The following is a 14312-nucleotide window of genomic DNA, read 5'->3' on the forward strand; positions in this document are numbered from 1 at the left end:
CCGGCATGTAAGAGCAACGCCGCGGACTTTCACAGCCAATTGAACATGAAACCATGAGGAATGTTCTGCAAAGCCAGGTCTACTTTGGGAAGCTTAGTGCACGAGCGAAGAATCACACATTCTTGTGAAGTTCAGAGTATGTGCTGTTTAATCAATGAGATAAATGGTCTTATTATTATTAGTCGTCGTCAATGGAGAGATTAGCATCGGACTTTCTTTCTTTTCGCCTCACAAACTTCTAACTTTTTCAGATATGTGATAGCCACTGCCATTAGAAATCATTTATGGGAGTGTTCTGAGGGCAGGAGATTGTCAGCAGGGTCTTGCGATTTTACAATTTCACAACTGACTTCCTCCTTAAAATGACACAGGCTTACCTGCCTATTACTCCCTTTGATTTCTACAGTACATGCTTCTGCGCTCTGAGAGGTATTCATAATAAGCTTAAACTCCACTGGCTTCATTGCTAAAGGGTGCTTATCTCTCGGCTATTCAAGAGAAAGAAGGGTAATATTTTTTCCAATTTCAACATTTTACTGTTAGGGCCACAGTCGGCCCCAAAACCACATTTAGGGGGCTGTTGTGGAGAGCAGGCATGCACATAGACTGATATATGGACACATACATGCACTGACACAAGCACATGTACATGCACACACACTCGACACACACTCACTGTCCAAGGCAGTTCTTTGAAAATATTATTTTTGCCATTTAAAAATTGAAATGGTACAGCTGTGGAGTTTTTTTTTTTTTCATGGATGGAAGTCACATATTTCAGCACATTTATTTATGTTTTATTCAGTATTCATTTTAACTCACATTTCTAAAGGTTGTGGGAACCAGTGTGCTAGTTTTATTTAAAAGTCTGCTGGGCTCATTCAATTGGAATTTACGTCTGTTATACTCAGAGAAAAAAAAAATCCTGAAAAGTGTTTTTCTTTTATTACATATAGATCATACTTACCTTGCAGCACTTATTGCATGTTTGGACACGCTATTTAATCTATTTACATTTTCATTTTGTCCCAGTGGAATGTTCAAAGCGTACCCGGCTTTAAAATGTATACTCATATGTAATGTAAGATATACTTGAAAACTAGTTTGTGGTGAGCAGTAGTGGCCATGGAGGGCCTTTCTTTCTTTTGCTTGGAGCAGTGTCAGTTTTTCTTGTAGAATAATGAGAAGCATGTGTTGGGCAAGTGGAGAAAACACAGTGATCTTTCATGTGACCCACCTGTTGTGTTTTCAGCACAGTTAACACCGACTTCATGCTATTGACTGGACGGCCACACTAAAGAGCCTCTTCCTCCTGCTCTTCTACTGCGTTCTCGTCTTTATTATTTTCTCTGCAAAAGTGTTTGGCTTAATGCTAGTAGCAGCACATAGACGCCAACTAAACACTTGAAGGAAAAAACTAAACCTTAATGACTACCAGAATTTAAATACACATAATCTGTAGGTGCAAAGTGTTTGTTTGAACTACATCTTTCTCCAGCAGTTAACAGTGTGCAGTAGGTTTGTGCTGTGAGTCTAAGTGCTCCCCTCTGCCTGCAGCCTCAGCCTGCTGAGTTTCTCAGTTTTACCGTTGCTTGTGCCATGCTGTAATAGGCTCCCAGGACATGATGGGAATATAATAACTGCTTGACGATGTTTTTCTTACCCCCCTCATTCTCCACTAAATGTAAAATGTGCCCAGAAACATGGCATATATGGCACAGGTTGTGATGTCAGTTGTTATTGCTGGATATGCGAACCAGTAAATTTTGGATTATTTTCCACAATCTGCTGTGCTGAGTGCATTATGTCACAAAGGCCACATTGTAGCGAGCTGGGTGTAGAGCAGTGTTGTCTCCCTCTCTTTCTCTTGTTCTGTGCGTTGCTCAGCCACCTTCTGTGCCTCCAGTCCAGACTGCAGCCTTACTTTATGCCCGTTTTCTTTTCTTGCGCTGCAGTCAATGGACAATGGGCCTATAGCACACCTTACATAATGGGGGGAAAATCATGCAGTAAAAAGTGTGCAGACTAATATCCAGACCTCTAGTTTGATTAATAATTATTAATTATGGGCTGTTCATACATTTGCACTGATAGAGTAAGGTGGGTGCATGTTCTGTGAAACATGAGCTTAAATGATGAGATTAATTAAGTGATGATTGATATATTTTCATTCCTTTGCTGTACAATTGGTACTCCGACACTGCTTTTGTTCAATGCAGTACTGAGTGGAAGAGCCTCCTGTTTTTCCACTAATTAAATTTGCCACTAACATATGCTGGCAGGAACCTCTTACCTTGTTTGACTTATTTATTGCCTGACTGTGGAGGTAATTTGACCTTTCATTTGAAAGGCTCTTTTTTTAATCCAGAAAAGGAGTGTTAAACTCAATTATACCAGTGATCAGTTGCTCAAACACTACATTTGTTTCCTCTGGGGGGACAAGCCAAGTAGAGCCCTGCTCTCAGCTCCCTGTCCCTTACTCCTGGCCCTTCCACCCCTACAGGGCAACAAGGGGGGAGAGGTAAATTAGGAGGAGAGAGAAATGAGGATGGGGAGAAGGGAGGGAGACATGAGTGAGATGAGAAAGGGAGAATGGAGGGAGAGAGAGGGAGAAGGAGAGAGGAAAGTGCCCTACAGTTCCTGCCATGTCACTGGAGATTTGTGTCCTCCTTTTAAATCATTTCCCTCTTAAGAAGATTAAGAAGGCAGAAATATTCTCAAACTGATCATTTTCCCTCCCCCTAAATGGACTCATTTGCATTTGCAAACGCTGCTATTAATTGTAGGTTTCAAAAAAAGACAAATGACCTCTGCAACTGTAAATAAAAAGGAAAAACAGAGGTTATAATGTTAATTGTTAAAATGGCTGTACAGGGGCCAGTGGAGCCAAAGCAAAGCATATGCCCCCATCAGGAGCAGATTTACACCACGGCCACATACACTAAAGTACAGGTTGAGTTTTCTTTATTTATATGAGCGTTAAATCTTAGTCAAGATTTCAGTCATGCTCCCTTTTTGTCAGTCATTCATTTGGTTTAGTATTCTACCTGAGAAGAAATACTACAAATTGGATCACTTTTAGCAGGAGAAACATGCAGTAAAGCGCTGTGATACTGTACAGTACAGTGTATATATTTCAACATGGAACATGAATGTTCAGCTGTTCCTTTGCTGAGAGCACTGTAGCCCATTCTTTCTTCACTGTGTCTCATGCTGCAAAGGTTTCACACATGGCCTAATTTGAAGTTGTCTGCCGCTAAAACAATTATTTGTCAACTTAAGCCTGCCTCTGCAAATCGAAAAATATGCGACAGTAATAAAAGTCACTGGCGGAAAAGGCCACTATCAAACGGCGCGTCCCTGCTTCTCCTCCAACAAGGAAAACACTGAATAATTTGCGGACACCAGTGCCTTGTTGTAACCTGATCATTTATGGATCAGTTGTTTCCTTTCTGGTTTAATTCACCATGTGATTGATTTTCAGTGCAGTACTGTTGGAAAATATCCACACTAAACCGTGCCTGAAATAGGGAATCATTTGAATACAGATGCTTACGGCTTAGGCCTTGTCACTGGAAACCACTCGGAGCCAGGAGACAATTGCAGGTTGATTATGTTGCTTCTGACAGAAGTTGCAACTCCTTTGTACAAGGCAGAGATATTTGCATCTAAATGCTTATTGTAGACATCTAAGCAGCATAAAGACTGATTGTAAATGCCAGCTGTTGGGCTGTACTCGGGAATAAAAAAAAAGCATTTCAATAAGGAAAATTGGGATGGAAATGAGGAAATTATTTTCAAACAGTGGAGCTGAAATCAATAAATAGGAAATGGCGGCGTTTGTTGTGCCGGTTGTATTTGTATGTCATCTTTATTGAGCGTGTTTGCACAATCACATATGAATCTACTTACAGTTAGCTACTGTATGTTGTATTTTAACCGGTGGAAACACAGTGGTTTATTCAGACAAATTACGTCTTATTCTTTGGTTACTGCTGCCGCCTGATTTCCTACAGCGCAGGTGTTAGAGATGGGTAAAAGATGTAAGAATCTGCTGCTGGTTAATTTCCCAAATTGGAAATATAATACCACTGTTATGATATATATATCTTTTTGATATTGGATGCTGTGTTTACAGGTATTTGAGACCGGATTTGAGATTTGAGATTTGGAACAAGCCATTCCAGCCTTTGTAATATGTGTTTGTATGTGCGCTCTGCATGTAAGTGCAGTCATACAGTATATGTGGGTGTACATGTGTGTGTCTGCCTGGTGCCCAAAGCAGAGTGATGCCCCTGCTGATTCTGCTCCTCAAGCTCTTTGTCCTGCAGCACTCAGTGTGTCTGCCTCCTCGGGAGACTGGCAGGCTTCTCTAGTGTGGCTCCACAAAGGCCCAGCCTCCTTTGAGGTGTTAAAAACTTCCATTTATGCATCTCCCTGGACAAAAAAGCAGCGAGCCCATTTGAGTCCAGTAGCAACACAGGCAGACATTGTGGCCACGCTTCTCTAGCACTCATTTCACAGATTCTAAAACCAGTATGTGGTGAACAGGATTTGAGGGGCTAAAGTGCCCCGTGAGGGCCAGGCGATAAGAGGGGAGAAACGCCACCACGCAGTAAACTAGAAGATGGGTCCAGGAAAATAAACACATTACCTGGGAGAGAGGGATAGTCTTGTTTTCATACCCCTGCCCCCAACATGCACAAATACACAAACCCCACGCTGAATAAGAAAGAAACTGAGAGAGAGAAAGAAAAAAGAAAAAAAGGCAAAGAAAATAAGTGTATATCTTGGAAGTTAAGAAAAGAGGTCTCATCAGTGTGCAAAAAGACAAACCTATTCTGTGTTCTCTGTCTTTACAGTCTTTGGAGTGAAGAATATGTGAGAGGGAATCAAAGAGAATTGATAGGTTGCACACCCGCCTGTTAGGAGCACTGGGGACTGAATGCCGTCCACCGTGGAGGAAAACATTCTATTTGCTGGTCGTTTCTCTCCCCTTCACCCTGCCTCAACCCAGTTGCTCAGTAAATAGACTTTTATTCTTGTTATCTGACGCAGAGGAAATGACAGATAATGTATTTTTGCCGAGCAGCACATGAAAGCCTCGTTCAGCCACAGCACTGTATCCGTATCACTGCTTGTAACAAACTGTGGGTAAAATAGCTGCTGATTTCTCCTCTGCTTTACCCGACACTATTGCACTTCAGCTCTGCCAAAATACCGGTCACTGTTCTACCCTCAACAAAGATATTTTAACTGGAGTGACGCCCTGGTAGTCATTCCTGACACGTTGGTGCTAGACATTTTGTGAGTGTCTAGTCTGCTGTAGTTCAGCGTCAGGACAGGATCAGCTAGAGGAAGAGAAAAAAAAGGCAGTTTGAGAGAGACAGAGGGTAAAGATAAAAAGAGGAGAGACGAGAGATTTGCAAGGCTGTGACAGTTAACGGTGTGCTGGAGCATGAAACAGCTGTTTGCACGTGATTGACCTGTTTCCAACACCAAATAACTCAATGATATGGTGGATCTCTTTTAGAAATACAGCTTGTCTTTCTAACAACTTAGTCTGAGCTTCCTTTTTGTTTTGTCAGTGGCTGTACGTAGTTTATCTCATCAGCAGGAAGTGACTAAATCTATGAGCTAACAATGACTCCACGAATAATCCGTGCCAAAGTGTCCACAGTCTACCTGAGCACTAGCTGTTTCCTGACCAGCAATGCCCTCTCATTCCCGGCTATGGTGATTACTCACTGCATGGAAGCTGTCGTTTCATATTTCACAGATGCTGCTGCTGCTGCAGAGAGGATTGACTTTATGGAAGTGGATATTTAACAGACAATCACATGTGTTCAATTACTATATCAGACACTTCTGTGCCAGAATGTTCTGCGCTTCACCCCTTCACCCTCCACACTGCACGCCCCCCATCCCCACACCTCTTCCTCCCATTTCCCTATTTCCCCCAGGACCACTGTTATAGCCTCACCTCATTGCATCCCAAACTCCCCCATGCAGTCCCCGGCCTGACTGGCTGTGTGGCTGCTGCTGCTGCAGAGATAACCACACAGAATCCAGGTAGGGAGCAGCCTGCTGATGGCATAGATTACCTCTATTGTCAAAATAACTAACTCGGCAGAATTCCTACTTTAGCGTGTTTGGACGCAGGAGAGAGTGAGGATTTGGAACGGAGGATTGGGAGGATTTTTTTTTTTTTTTTTAACATGTTGCAAATCTGGATGAATTCCAAACAGAAGTTGAAGTACAAGTTTTGGCTTGCCTCATGCATATCCACACAGAACTACACCAGGCATACGTGTATGCAGCAGGCACGTAAACATACATGCCTTAACGTTCAGTAGTTTTAATGCAACACAGAGTGCGTGGAACATAAAACCTGAATTTGGTCGGGACAGCTATGTCGTGGTCGGTCTCCCCCTGTGCTGTGTACAGTTGCGGTGATGCTGTCTATTGATACTGAGCCGCTGTCACATGACGGTTGAAAAACACAACTCTCTGTTATGGTCAGGGAAAAATTAAATCAAGCATAGCCCACACCGTACACGAACACATGTCAGGAATATGAAGGTTCGGTTGATTTGAAAGTGAATCTGTTTCCGAGCTGTGATTGTAGAAAGTGCTTTCCTTTACGTTACATATAAGAGGCTTTAGCTCAGATGGCAGTTTGTTTGAGGTGCAATGTAAAGATAGAGGCAGTTTCCACGTGGGAGGCTCAGGTAGGCTACAAGTGAATGGGCTAACCGTATATTTTACCCACTGTATCACTACAGAGATTTGAATCTGAATACGTGTGTGTGTATGTAGGCATCTGTGTATCTGAACTGTGCCAAATTTCAGGTCAAATTCTGGGTTCTCAGAACAACGTGGATCAGAGAGAGTTTGTCCAGTTGGTGTCCCCAGTTTGTGTCACTGCGATTTTATCATGCATGAGCCAAATACTGTCTGTCTTCAGTGAGTTTGGGTACCTAATGCCAGGGCCATAATCAATTATTTAACACTGGGGGACCATTTTCACTCTACACCTTCTGCGACCCAAACCTCCAGGGGTGTCTGAGGGGAATTCCCCCAGGAGAAATTTTTAGAAACTAAACACCTAAAGTGACTATTTCGAGCATTTTGAAACAAAAATCAGTGCACTATGACTTTTTTTACGACATACTATACTGACTTTTGACACACTAACACTTTATAAAACCCTAGCCTACGTAACTCACACTACATTCAAGTTTTTTCACTTTTACATACACTTGAGAGTTATGAATCAGAGAGACAGTACAGTGTTTGACATTGACTGTAACTAACCACCGCAGTCGAGCAACGGCTTCTGCGATGCCACTTGCATAAACCACATGCAGAACTGCAGTATAGCGTGTTATTACACCCGGAAGTAATAATAATGGCAATTTGGTAAGTTTATTTATGATTATGATTACATCTGCTTACGGTTATTTCGGACCAGGGTGTGTGGTTGCCTGTCGTAGCATAGCAAATTTTTTATTTTTAGTGTTTTTTCAATATACTGGGGGTTGGTGTATTTTGAGTATGTTTGAATATTGGGGTGTGTGTGTGTGTGTGTGTGTGTGTGTGTCCAGTATACATTACAAATACTGCCTAGCAAAAGACTATGGATGTGTTTATGTGTGTGTTTATATGAGTGTGTGTGTGCGTGTGTGTGTGTGTGTGTGTGTACTCCCTGACAAAATTCAGCCCTGAAATTGATGCTATAATTTTCGACTCTGCTTCGCTGAATATGAAAGCTTTTGTGGTGACTTGAGTGCGTGCGCATTTTTGCATTTACATGTATTTCTGTCGTGTTTGTGTGTGTCGTGTGTGCGTGTGTGCGTGCGTGTGTGTGTGTGTGTGTGTGAGTGAGGTAGCCATGACCAGCCAAAGCTAGAGAAAAGGCCACTCTTTGACAGAAATGCCACAGGTGGCTGTGAGCTCTCTGTCCCTGCTCCTTTGATGTCAGCTCCATCAGTCTGTTTGGATTTTTCTATCTGAGAGCTAAACCTTCAGTATTTTTCAGCGAGGTGAAATTATTTCAACAGAAAAAATAGTCTTTGTGCCTCATTCTGAGTGTTCGCTTGTGGCCAAATGGGGCCAAATTTACTTCCCCTCTCCCCCCCTTCGCAGTTTCTGTCTCTTAACTAAACAAATAATAATGGAAAATATATCATTTCAGTGCGTTGACAGTTTCTTTATAAAATGTGGTGAAACTAATAATTTGAATTAGGGGTTGACTGAAATTGTGTTTAATAAGTCCCAGATCCTCTAATTAGGAATGGGGAGTGCCTGTTTTATGTTTCCTGCCTGTAGGTCTAATTCACAGCAGGAGGAAAATCTGCTACATGCAGCTACAATAGGCCGGTTGACACTGACTCTTATTACACCACAGGGATTACTACATTTGCTTCATTATAATATCATTTGGGCTCGCTCATTACTTGCAATTATAAATTCCTTTGTTTTTTTTTTCCCTCAGACAAATAATCAACTTAAATAACCAATGAATAAGGAATACATTCCCCCATTTATTATTTACCTCATTGTTCCCAATTAACATCAGATTATGAATTCAAAGGTTTGTTAATGTCTACTCTCTGTAATTATAAGAGCTCTCGTTTATTTAGGCACAACAGGAATTAAGCCTATATAGTCAGATGTTTGACAAAGGCTGGCTTATTGAATTAACATGTAATATGTGGCTTATCCAGCAGGCAGGGATTGTCGTGTCGACTGAATAGCTACTAATACAAGTTAATGGTGTGTGTGTGTGTATGTGTGCGCACAGGAGTGGGTGGTTGCAGCTGGAGCATAGTTCAGAACAGTGAAATAGTGTGTGTTTAGCGTCATTTGAGAGGCAGGAGTAGACTTTAAACTCAGAGGTGCTATTCATGTAACAGCTTTCCATTCAGCTGGGGTCACCTGGGTCCCCTCTCCCCCATTGTCACCTCCAGCCTCAAGGCTACCACATTCAGACCTGTCTGCAACTCTTGCCTTTATCTGGCTCATTCTGTTAGCCCTCCAGCCTCCCACGTAGCAGACTCCATACTGCGCTCTGACAACAATGCAGTGGTAGTCAGTACATTTATCTGGTCTTGTTGATGGTGGCTTATTGGCCCCAGCGATGGGAGACTGAGGTGCTGTAGCGCAAATTAGTGACAGATCAGTTAAGCGTGACCTTAAAAACCCTTGGCCTTGTTTAATTGGCAGTGCTGAGGCGGACTAATTGTATAAATCAGCTGGTAATGAGATCTTGGCTTATTGTGAAAAACAAGATAATGTGAGAAAATGAACATGAATGAGCTCACGGCATTTTCATCCCTTGATCTAGATGGACGATCAGTGAGCGCAGCTTCTCTCTATTGTCATTACTTCTGCTGGAATTAGGTGCCTAAAACTGTGTGCATTTTTACTGCACTGGTTTCCCGGTTATTTGTGCGCTCTATAACAAAGCTCTTAAGTTGCAGCACTTCAACAGACATGCTGAAACTAGCGGAGCATGGCCCCTAAATAAATCATTAGCAGGCAGCGCTTGAAGAAAGCAAGCAAAATTAAATAAAACAACCGCTTTATATGAAAGCTGTTTATTAGTGGAATCCGCCAACTGGAAGACAGATTAATGAGGTAGCAGAGAAGTAGATTTTAAACATTGTCTAGGATGGATTCCCATTGGTGACAGCTGGAGGTCAGACACTAACAAAGCTGTTTTACATTAGCTCAGCTGTGGAGACTCTGACCCTCAGCCAACAGTGACTATGGCCTCAATTCTCTTCCTCTTGTTCTCTCTCTATTTGTTCCGATGTGGGTAAATACAGTTATCTAAGACCCTTGTTGATTTTAACCATGTTCCAAATTCACTAGTTTTTTTAATCAAATGAAAGCCATTGAAACTCATTAATAACCACATTTACATGCTCCTTTCTGTGGAATTTTAATCAAACGCAAGATATTTCTACAGTATTAATAAAAAAAATGTGATGTGTGAAAATGATGTTTCATACAAGGGCACATTTAAAATGGCTTTTTTTTTTCTTCTCTCTTCTTTTTTGTCTACATGTCAGGTTTTTACATGAATTCAAAATCAACCGACCAGTGATCGCTGGAAGCTGGGGATTGAGTCTTTCAGTTTTTGTAAGTATCAATTTGCCTCTTCAGCTGTTTCTGTCTTGCCACATGTCTCAGACACCCCCGCTGTCTTTCACCCACACTGAACACCTGCATCAAATGAGGTGGACAATTGGATAGGCACACAATGTATGCACAATTAGACAGTTACACAGGCACAAAGTTACTGACAGACCTTTCAGACATTAGATCCAACTTACTTTTTTCTTGCATTTTGATTTGCTTCAGTGTCGTGGTTACTCAGATTTCTTTCCCCTTCCTCTTTCTCACGTTATTGCTCATTGTGTGATGAAATCCACTTTCTCGTGTGAGAGTTGCAATTTTAAGGTCAAATCAGGCTTTCTAGTATTTATTAATGGTGAGTATTTTAATGGCTTTAAAAATTTTAAATTCATAAAAATCAAACACTTCTTCCTGCACTAGATAAAAAACACACATCACCCTTTGGAGAAAAGTGTTTTTGACTTTATTCACAGGTGACGCTGGTCAAAAAAGTGAAACCTTGAATGTGGTTATCTGAGAATAAGCCTTGGAAATGATAATAGGCTTCTTGTTCTGCCACTGTGGAGAGATCTCCATGAAAATATCCAAACTTTTTTTAAAACATTTTGACACCCACCGTATTTTTAAATGTTTTAAACCAATGTTAATCTTGAAAACGTCAGTGTTTCCACAATCAGGGATTTTAACGTTAACGTTTTCATGGCTTAATTTATGATTGTCAGCATTTGTTTCGCACCACTGCTGAACCATATTTACACTGACGTATTATGAATATATTGTTAAACAAAGTTGTTGTCTTTCAATCAAATTAAAATTCATTGAAATTAATTGGCACTTTATTTGGTCTCAATTCGGAAAATTAATGCACCAACTTTTAGATAGCAATAGATAATCCCATGCATACTAATTATGTAGACACTATAGGAAAGCTATCCTAAAGCACTATCAGACCTGCTTTTATTCCTGATCAGAGTCACAGAGTAAGCTTTGTATAACTCTGGTCCAATATATATGTCGTTGTCAAAGGGGGTTAAGTGAACATTTTCAAAGCAATACACTAAGACAGTTGCTATGAAATGTGGCATTTTGCTTTGAAAAAACAAGAGTAGAGAATACTACAGTGCTCTCTGCATCTATAAAAATATTACTTAAACAATCTTTGCTCAGCTGCTGCTCGTGCAGGTTTTCTAATAAAAACGTATCTTAGATATTGAGCAAATAAAGGTGAGGAACTTCATTGATATTATTCTTTTTTCCAAATGTCAGTCGAAGATATCATGGGAGTGATATTAATGTGATTGAGGAGCTCTTCAATAACAGCTGGGAAATGTCTCTGAATTCAAAGTTCATGGCCATTTACCATTGTTTAATCATTCCATTTCACCCTGCACACTGTCTTCCACTCAGATGAACACGCACCTGTCTGCCAGCGAGCTGTCTCTGCTGCTGCATGTTAGTTTTGTTGAGTCTGTTGTGAATGGCTTGAAGTCAAAAGCTGTCATACTATGACAGTCAAATGAACATAAATAGGGCATTTAATTAATCAGACAAAGCTTGTAAAAACTATGTACACACATCAATAAAAGACTTCGCTGCACACGCTGTTGTCAGAGAATAAAAACAGACAGCAGCAACAATAAAGCACCTCTCAGTTGAAATACAGTAGATGTACCACATTCAGCATATTATGCCAGATTTTAATACGATGTCAAGACTGTCAAGAACAATATATTAATGTCTGCGGCTGCTTATATTAGCTCAGTGTATCAACTACTGGTATGAGCTGGACTTGTATTCATAATCATATACTTGAAGGGAAACTTTGCCGATTTTCAACCATCTCTGTGTCATTGCTGTGTGGGCATTGTCTGCAGATGGAAGCTGTTTGGCTTTTGCCGGTGCTGCGAGTGCCTGGAGCTCCCCGCCCATATGGCAGAACTCCGTTAAGTGACAGGAAACACATCGTCAAAGTCCGCTAGGTGACGGACCTACACTGGAAAATGACTGAGGGCTCCGGGCAGTCTTGGCAAGGGGATTGCCAAACACTGTTCATCTGCACACACTGCCCACACTGTGATGACATAACGCTGGTTGAAAATCTTAAAAGTTGCCCCTTAATCAACCTGTTGCAACTTCTCTTTTGAAAGTTTCTGGGTAATTTGGGATACCTGATACCGGATGTTATGTTTTATAATAATATACCATACGCTAGTTGGCTACATTAACTTCACTAAAACAATTTAACAAAAGATGCAAATTAAAGATCCTGGTTGAGTTACTAGCAACTGCAGGAACTGTAGGAGCCTAATACTGTGTTCACACTATGAGCAACACAGCAACAGGCTATAAGTAATTTTCGATGGACATGAAGCTACAAACTGACAGCTGACTCTTGTCACTGCCAATGGACATGACATGCTATAAATCAAAAATCAGCTTGCCTCAACTTTTCTGGGTGGTCCAATGACACGGTGAAGTGTCAACCAATATCTTTGTGACTAACTTTGGTACTGTGTTATTTAGTTTAGTTAAGTGACACTTCGCTAGCTTTCTGTGTAATGCCGTGCCCACAGGGAGGCAACAGGAGTGACAAAATGAGATGTTAAAATGAGGCTCAGACATTGATCAAAAGCATAGATCTATTTTGACCAAATACAAACTTTAGATGACGTTCAGTCGAGGTGCTTTGTGGCTGGTAGCAGACACACACAAGCCTGTGACAACATCACTATATTAACGGGTGCTTGAGCAACACTTAAATAGTGACTCGGCAATAGTGTAGCTGGTCACACTGTTTTGTTGTGTGAACACAGCATAAAAAGGTTAACATGCTTTACTGCAGATCAGTGAGAACTTGCCTATAGTTTTCAGTGCTTAAGTTTTGGCTGCATCAGTGTTGTTGTAAAAGCTAGCCTAACTACGGTACAGAAAAACATCCTCACGTAGCAAGAAACAAAGCAACATCCCAAGCGACTACTAGATGAACTATATGTTTGAAAAAAGTATTTGCAGCTTTGATTATGTAACAGGATATGAATAATCTACTTGTGCTGGTCGCTAGCTATATCGACTGTCCTCTGTTGGTCCAGCTAAAAATGATTCTCGTCAGTTGGCCAATAAATTGCCGCTTAAGTTTTGATAATACTGACTCGATACTAAAGTGGTAATGGTTACGTTATTAAGTCACTGTAATGTTATTAGACACCTGCCAGTATTTGTTTAAAAGAAAACACTGCATAAAGCCGCAGTGGACCGGCATTCATTGCCATCCCACTCTTCTGAGACATTAAGTCGGATCATCATACAATCCGAAATCTAGTTCCTTTGACCTACAGGTTTAATTAAACTCAAAACATGACAGCAAGTAATTTAGTTTATGTCTGAAGCGCTTATAGAACAAGTTTAATTACATGCCTGCAATCTCATTTGGAAACACCTGAGGATATGTTAGACCATCTGAAGAGGCCATATACGCTCTTTGTTAGTGTGTGCCATTTATCTAACAAGCAACAGCCTCATGGTCTCACAGCTCTCTGCCCACTATCGATGGCACCACTCAAGGGGAGGATGTGGGGGAGCCATTTTATCAGAAATTAAATAAACAGCACTTCACCATAAAATGAAAATGAATAACCTTTGAATGGTTGTTCGCCATCTATTATTTATCAAATGGGCCTCTTCAGTCCACTGACCCTGCAGTGATTATGGTCAATATGTTGCTGAACAGAGACCGCTTGACAAAGACTGCCTAACAAAGATTTTAATTTCATCAGCCTCGATTACTTTGGAGGATCCCAGTGCGAATTTGTAAAACTAATTGTTGCACGTCATTACCTGGCAAGAATGTGGAAAGCCCGACTGAACTTTATCCATCTTCCGACAGTAAACTCTGCATTCAATTAATAGCTTGTATTACTCATGAATGACCACATTTTGAAGTGCTTAAACTAAAATATGCTTTTAGTGTTGGCAATTTGATTAGGTGGGTTGTTGTCTGGGCTCTCTTTACAGTCGGTGATTAAGTACGGTCTATATGTAATTACATGAAAAGGACCTCACCTCTGAGTTTATTATTATTATTATTATTATTATTATTTGAAGGTTTGATGGACTTTATTTCATTCTCAGAAGAATAAAAACCTAATATGGACTTGGCTGCTGTCCTG

General features: G+C 40.9%; 1 protein-coding gene across 14 annotated transcripts in view; it reads left to right on the plus strand.

Moving 5' to 3' along the window:
* Positions 1-14312, plus strand: part of sox6 (SRY-box transcription factor 6) — a 145382-nt gene that overhangs the window by 10840 nt on the left and 120230 nt on the right. For all 14 annotated transcript variants that reach the window (XM_033628437.2, XM_033628438.2, XM_033628439.2 and 11 more), the window contains exon 2: positions 10080-10149. The gene's annotated coding sequence lies outside the window, so the exon portion shown is untranslated. The remainder of the gene's footprint in view (positions 1-10079; positions 10150-14312) is intronic.

Source organism: Epinephelus lanceolatus, chromosome 2 (assembly GCF_041903045.1).
Source record: "Epinephelus lanceolatus isolate andai-2023 chromosome 2, ASM4190304v1, whole genome shotgun sequence".
Classification (NCBI taxonomy): domain Eukaryota; kingdom Metazoa; phylum Chordata; class Actinopteri; order Perciformes; family Serranidae; genus Epinephelus; species Epinephelus lanceolatus.